This window comes from Schistocerca gregaria, chromosome 6 (assembly GCF_023897955.1).
Source record: "Schistocerca gregaria isolate iqSchGreg1 chromosome 6, iqSchGreg1.2, whole genome shotgun sequence".
Taxonomy (NCBI): domain Eukaryota; kingdom Metazoa; phylum Arthropoda; class Insecta; order Orthoptera; family Acrididae; genus Schistocerca; species Schistocerca gregaria.
In genome coordinates this window covers 390,538,231-390,549,017 of record NC_064925.1, presented here as the reverse complement: position 1 = coordinate 390,549,017, position 10,787 = coordinate 390,538,231, and positions in this window count along the sequence as shown.

The following is a 10,787-nucleotide window of genomic DNA, read 5'->3' as shown; positions in this document are numbered from 1 at the left end:
AGACAGAGATGATTCAAAGAAAAGAGACAAATTTCATGACAGATAGTTTAATAAGGAGAGTATCAAAGAGATACTCATCCAACTGCAGTTGCTCATGTTCCAAGCTAGATGTCAAGCATTCCAAAGTAGTCAAACATTAAAACATCAAGAGTGTACAGCCCAAGAGAAGTTAAGGTACATATTCCTTTGCTGCACATAAATCTTCCAAAATGATCATGATAGTAAAATCATAGAAAGCTGAGCTCACGTAGAAGCTTACTGGCAGTTTTCCTTCCCATGTACCATTTTCAAATGGGAAAAAATGGCAGTGGAACACAATCAAAAAATATAAGGTGGTTTGTAAAATACAAATGTAGATGTAAATTTAACTACTTCATACATACAAAGTCCAGTTACATTAATGTGACCACCTGCCAAATGCCAAAATAACAACTTTTTGCAGGAAGAGAGTCAGTGAGGTTCTTGAAGGTACCAACAGGAATTGTGATATTCACTATTTTTGTGACTTCATTAAAACAGCAAATACAAGTAGTTAATATTTTCAGCCAGAAGGCAAATACTTGTTTATAAATAATGATTAATGTATAATAAGGCATCGCATAGCGACGATGGAATTTTCTAAATAATGTAATTCGTCGTCTTTGGGCGGCAATATAAACAGAAAAATACGGATAGACATATGATCCTTCACTATTTTGTTCGCTGGAGAACAAATGAAGCCTTGAGCGCTAAAGACTTGTACTGTGTTTCTTAAGTAAGACGGAAGCAGATTTGTGGCAGTCTGATCTAATATTTTTACTAAATAAATAAAAACGTGTTCCGTCTAAGTTTGAGTGAAGTGTAAATAGAACTGTTATAGCTTATCGTGACGACACACGGGTGGCTCAAAACGACAATGGAAAAGAATGTTCAATGGACATGATACGGACATAAAAATCTACCGTCATTGTAGTACTAAGCTTAAAGTACAATATATGTTTTAGTTATAATAAATATATGTTCTGGGAATACCGAATCAATTAGCAGTGTTCATTCCTATCATCTCCTCAGTATTATTTTCCTTTTAATTATGCATTTTGCTAAGATTACAGACACCAAGATTAGCAGTCCAATGTGCATGTTACATTGATAAAAAGAAAACTGTTTTATTGTCATCTTGCATCAGCTTTAATATTGAATTTCCCTTTTGTGTGATGTTACAGTTGTTTTTGCACCCTTAAGAACCTTCTGGTCCCTTAGGAAATTATTTTGTCATAACAATAACTTCACAACCGGGTATGATCGTATCTACGATCATGAAGTAACTAGAAAGATGATAACGCAATTTCTTAATCAATAGCACGCTAATTGTGACTGTCTCAAGCCACGCAAAACTTCAAGTAAAAACTATTCACATCTCATAATGCAATATTTTATGATGATGGTCAATCCATGATTCTTACGCCAATTGTGATTGATAAAACAGTAAGCAAAATCTCAAATTCCAAATTTTCCATTTATTTTGTAACATCACAGAATGTGGAGCCATGCTGATTCCAGTGGTATGGCCAGCTGCACTAGGCTTCTCAGTGGAAGATCCATGGCACGAACAGCATGATTGGAGTGGTCTCACAGATTCTCAGTTGAGTTTAAGCCTGTGTACTTTGGTGGCCAGAAAGTACACTAAACTCATTGTGGTGCTCTTCAAACCACACATGTACACTTTGAACTGTGACACATTACATTGTCCTGCTGGTAAATGCCATTGTGCCAAGGAAAAAACAAACTACGTGTGGGAGTGAACACAGTCTCCAAGGATAGGTGCATATTTGTGTTGATCCAGTGTGCCTGCCAGAATGACGAGATCACCCAGGGAAGCCACAAAACGTTTACCAGCCCACAATGCTCCCTCCCCTGGTGTGGACCCTTAGAACAGTTGTTGCTGGCTGCACAAGCTATCAGCCATCTGTCAGATGGAACATAAAACATGATTAATCTGAAAAGACCACCTGTCCCTACTGAGTGGATGTTCACGTGCAGCATTAATGTGCACATCACAGCCTTCATCACTACTGAATAGCAGTCAGCATGGATGCAAGAACCAAATGTGTGCTGCAGATGTCCATGTGCGGGCAACATTTGCTGAATGGTAGTTGGGAGAGACTGCTGGTAACCTCTTGGTTTATCTGGGTGCTCTGATGCTGAACAGTTAACACATCCATTCTTCTGTTTGAATTGCCATAGCCGTCAATCACTTTTGCCATCTATGGCCTATGGTGCACCTCAGTTGCCTCGGTGTCACTTTGGGATAGTACCATTTTGCCATACTCAATATACTTTACCCATGGCAGTGTGCATACAGTCTGCGTACTTAGCTGCTTTGGAAATGCTTCCACCCTTGGCACAAAATCCAATGATCATGCCCTTTTGGAGTAAGATATATCGATATATCGACCCATTTCTGCATTATGACAACAACTGCACTGTTTTCAGCATCCCCCCCCTGACACACTTATATATCCTCCATTGGTAGTACAGCCACCTGCCATCTTCAAGTGGTTTTGCACATCGATTTTAATATGACTGGATCTTGTATAAATAGTCACAGATGTAATCTGATATTGTTTTATTCATTGTGTACAACACTCTTATGCATACAGATGCATATAAACAAATTAGAGAATAATTTTGAGGTTCACCGATGACATTGTAATTCTGTCAGAGACAGCAGAGGACCTGGAAGAGCAGTTGAACGGAATGAACAGTGTGTTGAAAGGAGGATATAAGATGAACATCAACAAAAGCAAAATGTGGATAATGGAATGTAGTCGAATTAAATCGGGTGATGCTGAGGGAATTAGATTAGGAAATGAGACACTTAAAGTAGTAAAGGAGTTCTGCTATTTGGGGAGCAAAATAACTGATGATAGTTGAAGTAGAGAGGATATAAAATGTAGACTGGAAATGGCAAGGAAAGCGTTTCTAAAGAAGAGAAATTTGTTAACATCGAGTATAGATTTAAGTGTTACAATGTCATTTCTGAAAGTATTTGTATGGAGTGTAGCCATGTATGGAAGTGAAACATGGACGATAAATAGTTTGGACAAGAAGAGAATAGAAATTTCGAAATGTGGTGCTATGAATAATGCTGAAGATTGGATGGGTAGATCACATAACTAATGAGGATGTACTGAATAGAATTGGGGAAAAGAGGAGTTTGTGGCACAACTTGACTAGACGAAGGAATCGGTTGGTAGGACATGTTCTGAGGCATCAAGGGATCACCAATTTAGTATTGGAGGGCAGTGTGGAGGGTAAAAATCATAGAGGAAGACCAAGAGATGAATAAAATAAGCAGATTCAGAAGGATGTAGGTTGCAGTAAGTACTGGGAGATGAAGGAACTTGCACAGGATAGAGTAGCATGGAGAGCTGCATCAAACCAATCTCAGGACTGAAGACCACAACAACAGGTGATATACCTGATTTTGTCACATACTTCTTCATTAATATAGCCTACTGTGGCCTAGGGCAACAGTTGAGTTACCGTTTTATCTCCTCTAGTCATGCTTAAACATCAACATTGTTTGTTTGAACTTCATCCTCCTTTTTACTTACAACATATGTTCTGTATTTCTAACCATTTTTCTGAAATGCCTTCGAGCTATTAACTTAGTCCAAAACATCTTGTATTGTAATAATTGGCATCTGTTGGTTTCCATTACTTACTTCAATATGAGTGCACAATACACCAACCTGAAAGCCAACTTTCTCCTTCCAAAGTTAGCCAATACTCCTACAGCTAACTGACAATAAAACAACCTCATATGAAAATTCACTTTATCAAAATATTCCTCTCAGACCACAGAATGAGATCCAGTACAGTTGGTAATGTCAGCCAGTACTGTTAACCAGTAAACAGACAATGGAATATAGCAAAATGAAAAAAAAAAAAAAATTTAGTAAATAAAGAGCAGTGCTTCACCTGATCAAAACTAAGTAATAATTTATTAAATTCATTAAAATGTTCTTGCTGTGACACATTACTATGTTGGACATGCTAACTACATAAATTGTAATTTGTGGTAGTATGCATGTGGAGGGCTACATTGAATAATCCACCAGAGAGAGTTCTTGCAATTTTAACCTGATTTTTCCCTAGATCATGAGGAGTACAATTGCCTGCCTTGTTACTCCTAAAGCTGTCTTGATATTCCCACTGGATTTCTTGACTGGCAGGGGCAGCTTCTAATGTGCTGAGAGTTGGCAGTGATCTGCCGCCTCACAGCCCACACTCATTTCCCATTAACTAAGTTGAGTTATTAAGTCAGTACAGTAAGAGAAAGAGTGACAGTGGAAGCTATCTTTATGAATGTGCTATCTAATTTCAGATGGAAATATTTAAATTTTAATTGAGCACTAGCATCAGAATACTCTGGGGAACTTGATGGTCAAGTATGAACATTGTAATGTGATGAGCTGCTGAGTGCCCATTTTTGCAAGTTACCCAGTTCTAGAATCTGGAGTTCTGGAGCCCTGGTCGAAGGATATGACAGGAAAGAATTGAAAGCGAGATGCAGATTATGGGGCCAGTCACCCCTTATGGAGAGGAATATTAATAAAAAATTTAATCTGTTCTCTAATGAGTCTGTGTCTATGTTTAAAACTGTATTTCAAAAAATAATCCTGAGAAATGATCTTCAGGCTGCAAAGCAGAAACCCTGGATTACTAAATGGATCAGAATTTCCTGTAGAACAAATAGAAATTTACATGAATCTCTAAGACTGTCTAATGATCCCATCAAAAAGGAGGACTATAGATTGTACTTTAATATTTTTAAAAGAGTAATAAAAATCCAAAACTATGTACATAACATCTGAAATTGATAACTCAAACAACAAATCAAAAACCATCTCTCAAACAACAAATCAAAAACCATATGGCAAGTTATAAAAAGGGACAGTGGTAAAAAAAGTAGAGTATATGACTGACACAAAATTAATTCAGGATGGAAATATTGTAAAAAAATACTGAGGAAGTACAACTACAGAAAAAACTGGTTGTGAAGACTCAATGCATGATGCGATAACCCTTCCTACATAAAGCTGACAGTGCCAGCGTTTGCCAGATGCAGATAACTCCCATAACAATTAGTGAGATCAATAAGACAATCAGAGAGATGAAGTCAAAAAACTCTTTTGGGGTTGATAATATTTCAACTAAGATACTTTAGCACTGTCATGGCTCTGTAAATACAGTCTTGTCACATTTTTAATGAATCCCTAAAAGAAGGTACTGTTCTACTTAAATTAAAATATGCCTGTGTGAAACCACTTTTCAAGAAAGGAGAAAAACCTGGTGTAACAAACTACTGCCCAATATCCCTACTAACAAGGTTTTCAAAGGTCCCTGAGACACTAGTATACAGGAGAATTGTTAATCACCTGAACAGCCATAACATTCTCAGTCAATGACAGTTTGGTTTCTAGCAAGGCCCGTCAATTGATGATACTATTTTCTCTTTCACCAATCAAATTCTTGAATCTTTTAATGGAAAACTGGTGCAATTGGAATCCTATGTGACCCATCCAAAGCTTTTGACTGAGGCAACCATGAAGTTCTTCTAAATAAAGCAGACTACTTTGGGTTAAGTGAAATAATGGGGACAGGAATTAAACCCTATCTTACAGATAGGAAACAAAGGGTAATAATTACTGACAGTAATGGTATCCCAGCTTTATCCAAGTAGGGCACGGTCAACTCTGGAGTGCCTCAAGGCTCAGTACTGGGACCCTTACTGTTTTTATATTCATGAATGACCTCCTACACTGCACCATGTAAGTGAGCAAGTTCATCCTATTCACTGATGATACTTCTCTTCTAGTTAATAAAGCAACAGGGAACAAATGGGAAACATCTGCAAACAATGCATTTGATGACATTCTGAAATGGTTTGACAGTAATGGACTCTCTGAATATCAAAAATACTCATTATGTATAGTTTCATATGGCACATAAAGAACTGCGGGATATAAATATAGAAGGTAATGGACAACAAATAAAGCAAGTCGACTTGGCTAAGTTCTTGTATGTGTACATAGACTGCAAACTAAACTGGTCTAACCATACCCTACATCTAGCAAAAAAGCTACATTCTGCAACATTTGCCTTATGCATAATTGCATCAACCACACATAAGGAGGATGCAAGATCTGCTTACTTCGGATATTTCCATGCACTTTTGTTTTAGGAAACATCTTTTGGGGCAACCAGCCCTTGGCAAAAAAAAGTTTTTATTGCTCAGAAGGGAGCTATATGTATCATGAGTAGTGTGCAATCAGGACACTCATGCAGGAATTTGTTTAAGAAACTACCAGTATTTAAAATGATATCTCAGTACATTTACTCCCTTCTATGTTTCATTAATAAAAACCACTCTCTTTTCTAAACCAACAGTGAATGTCATGGTCACAACACAAGGTCAAAAGAGGACTTTCATCGTAACCAGTCAAACTATACATTGTACAGAAGGGAGTAAATTATACAGGCATCAAAATTTACAATGCTCTACCCAATGTCATCAAAAGTCTTGCTCCTGAAACACCAAAGTTCTAGAGCAAACTGAAGGACTACATAATACAAAAGTCATTCTATTCAATTAGTGACTTTTTTAGTGCATAAGAGAAAGTTTTGATTATACAACCTAGTTAGCCAAGCAATGGAAGCATAAATGTATACAGTTTGTTGCTGTAATGTTATATTGTTGCTCAAATACTTTGATACTGCTAATCTGAACGTGCACACATAAGTGTTAATTCTGATGTAAGTAATATGTTTTTATTTCTTCTAGTGTCCCATACTGTTACTATGAGTCTGATCATGAATTAACCATATCATGTGCTGCTGTGTTGTTAACATTGTAAAAATACTGGCTCACTTCATATCCCTGCAACTTCATTGCTATCAGGGTCACCAGAACTAGCAGTAAAATAAATAAATAGCAATGAGTGGTTGGACTCATCTCAAGCCCTGAAGCCAGGGAGAAAGAAATAGTTCTTCCAGAAAATATATTTTTAAGCAGTTAGCATGTTTGTAAAATTATTTCAAGTAATATTATGTAAGAGCTGCCACTGGAAGAAACCGGTGTAGGACATGAAATTATCAAAAGGGTAAATATTAAGAAAGTGACTTGTCTGACAGCATAATCAATAGAAAAGTTATAAAAAGGCATTGCAGGTCATTGTTTGAGGCAGAATGGGTTAGATGTTGGCTGAGGAATGACCTATGTTTGATGGCAGTTCCACCTCAGTGGTACAATAAGTTCTGCAATAAGTAATTTTATGTTGACAAAGTAGGAGTGTGAAAAGTGGCATAGGCACAGACTTTAATTGATTTTATAAAGTTAAAATTTTTACTGTGACAATATCTACAGTATTATATATTGGTAGTGTAAATGAACAAAGCTTATTCATACTGTTATGCCATCTCTCACTGTGCTGTCGGTGAGTTGGATGACGGTTATTATCTGGTTGTGAACTTACACAGTATTGTGTTAATTCGCCTTCTGGTCATGACTGTGTAGGTTAATACACTCCTGGAAATGGAAAAAAGAACACATTGATACCGGTGTGTCAGACCCACCATACTTGCTCCGGACACTGCGAGAGGGCTGTACAAGCAATGATCACATGCACGGCACAGCGGACACACCAGGAACCGCGGTGTTGGCCATCTAATGGCGCTAGCTGCGCATCATTTGTGCACCGCCGCCGTCAGTATCAGCCAGTTTGCAGTGGCATACGGAGCTCCATCGCAGTCTTTAACACTGGTTGCATGCCGCGACAGCGTGGACGTGAACCGTATGTGCAGTTGACGGACTTTGAGCGAGGGCGTATAGTGGGCATGCAGGAGGCCGGGTGGACCTACCACCAAATTGCTCAACACGTGGGGCGTGAGGTCTCCACAGTACATCGATGTTGTCGCCAGTGGTCGGTGGAAGGTGCACGTGCCCGTCGACCTGGGACCGGACCACAGCGACGCACGGATGCACGCCAAGACCGTAGGATCCTACGCAGTGCCGTAGGGGACCGCACCACCACTTCCCAGCAAATTAGGGACACTGTTGCTCCTGGGGTATTGGCGAGGACCATTCGCAACCGTCTCCAAGAAACTGGGCTACGGTCCCGCACACCGTTAGGCCATCTTCCGCTCACGCCCCAACATCGTGCAGCCCGCCTCCAGTGGTGTCGCGACAGGCGTCAATGCAGGGACGAATGGAGACGTGTCGTCTTCAGCGATGAGAGTCGCTTCTGCCTTGGTGCCAATGATGGTCGTATGCGTGTTTGGCGCCGTGCAGGTGAGCGCCACAATCAGGACTGCATACGACCGAGGCACACAGGGCCAACACCCGGCATCATGGTGTGGGGAGTGATCTCCTACTCTGGCCGTACACCTCTGGTGATCGTCGAGGGGACACTGAATAGTGCACGGTACATCCAAATCGTCATCGAACCCATCGTTCTACCATTCCTAGACTGGAAAGAGAACTTGCTGTTCCAACAGGACAATGCACGTCCGCATGCATCCCATGCCACCCAACGTGCTCTAGAAGGTGTAAGTCAATTACCCTGGCCAGCAAGATCTCCGGATCTGTCCCCCATTGAGCATGTTTGGGACTGGATGAAGCGTCGTCACACGCGGTTTGCACGTCCAGCACGAACGCTGGTCCAACTGAGGGGCCAGGTGGAAATGGCATGGCAAGCCGTTCCACAGGACTACATCCAGCATCTCTACGATCGTCTCCATGGGAGAATAGCAGCCTGCATTGCTGCAAAAGGTGGATATACACTGTACTAGTGCCGACATTGTGCATGCTCTGTTGCCTGTGTCTATGTGCGTGTGGTTCTGTCAGTGTGATCATGTGATGTATCTGACCCCAGGAATGTATCAATAAAGTTTCCCCTTCCTGGGACAATGAATTCAAGGTGTTCTTATTTCAATTTCCAGGAGTGTATTATCTTCTTGAAGAATATAGTGCTGCTTTATGACAAGCAGATTCAGAACAATCCTGGTATTTTGCTTTCCAGGTCTTTCATAGCAGAAGCAGTATTATTGTGATATTACATCTGCATCTATACTCTGCAAACCACCGTTAGGGGCACGGCAAAGATTAAGTCCTGTTGTACCAGTTATTTGGGTTTCTTCCCGTTCCATTCACATATGAAGCCTGGGAAGAATGATTGTCTGAATGCCTAAGTGCATGCAGTAATTATCCTAATCTTATTCTCATGACCCCTATGTGAACTATATGCGGGCAGTTGTGGTATATTTCTAGAGTACTAGAGAAATCATTTAAAGATGGTTCTTGAAACTTTGTTAATAGACTTTCTTGAGATGGTTCGTGACTATCTTCAAGAGTCTTCCAGTTCAGTTCCTCAGTATCTCTGACACTCTACCATGGGTCAAACAAACCTGTGACCATTCATGCTGCCATTCTCTGTATATGTTCAATATTCTCTTTTATTCCTATCTGGTACAGGTCCCTACACTTGATCAATATTTTAGAATGGGCTACACGAGTAATTTTTTAAGCAATCTCCTTTGTAGACTGATTGCACTTCTTCAGTATTCTACTGATGAACCGAAGTTTACCACGCGCTTTACCCATGACTGAACCTATGTGATCATCCATTTCATATTCCTACAAAGTGTTACACACAGGTATTTGCATGAGTTGGTCAATTCCAACAGTGACTCATTGCTATTATAGTCATAGGATACTACATTTTTTCGTTTTGTTAAATGCAAAATTTTACGTTTCTGAACATTTAAAGGAAGTTGCCAATCTCAGCACCAATTTGAAATCTTATGAAGATCTGACTGAACATTTATGCAGCTTCTTTGAGATAGTACTTCATTATAGATAACTGCATATTCTTTTAGTGTTAATCTTGTCTAGTAGGTCATTACCACACAACATTAACAACAAGGGTCCCAACACACTTCCCTGTGGCACACTCGAAGTTACCCCAACATCTGACAATAATTCTCCATCCAAGACAACATGCTGCACCCTCCCTACTAAAATGCCTTCAATCCAATCACAAATCTCTCTTGATAAACCATATGATCATGCTTTTGACAATAAATGTAGGTGTGGTACTGAGTCAAACGCTTTTTTGAAATCAAGAAATACACTATTGAAATGTGAGTCGCTTTTGAGTTACATGTAAAAGTGTTTCTTGTCAATTGGAATTAGCATCTACTTTACAGTCTCCATGAATTCTGATGTGTGGTGATATTAAACTACTTTGCAAAACATAAGGATCAGCTAGATGGAGCAACTACCAGGTAGAAAAGAATGAAGGTGTGGGGGTGTGTTGCCAGAGGTCTCCCTGTTGTGCACAGAAAGCAGATTGTCATGCGGCATGAGGTCTGCATGTCTATTCCGCCAAATGGTGCTGGCCTCACAATATGAGGAAGTAGAAGGAATGAAAAAAGACAGTGTGTGTCAGTCAGCGAGGCATTACTGTGCCCTGTGGTGTCGTTCTTCATTGTAACAAGGCCCAGAGGCAACATTTGAATAACTTCATCAGGAAACTGTAAGAAGGATGGATTTCAAGATGCTTTTACTAGAATGAACATTGTAATCCCAGACTGGTGTTGGGAGCAGCACAATAGAGGAAGTACACTGGATATTGTGATTTGGAAACCAGACTGTGCTGTATGATAGATTTGAAAAACTTGGAATTCTTCTCTGAATGTCTGTGGGTTCCAAGCATGTTGATCAAAAGTTAAGCTTGAGAGAT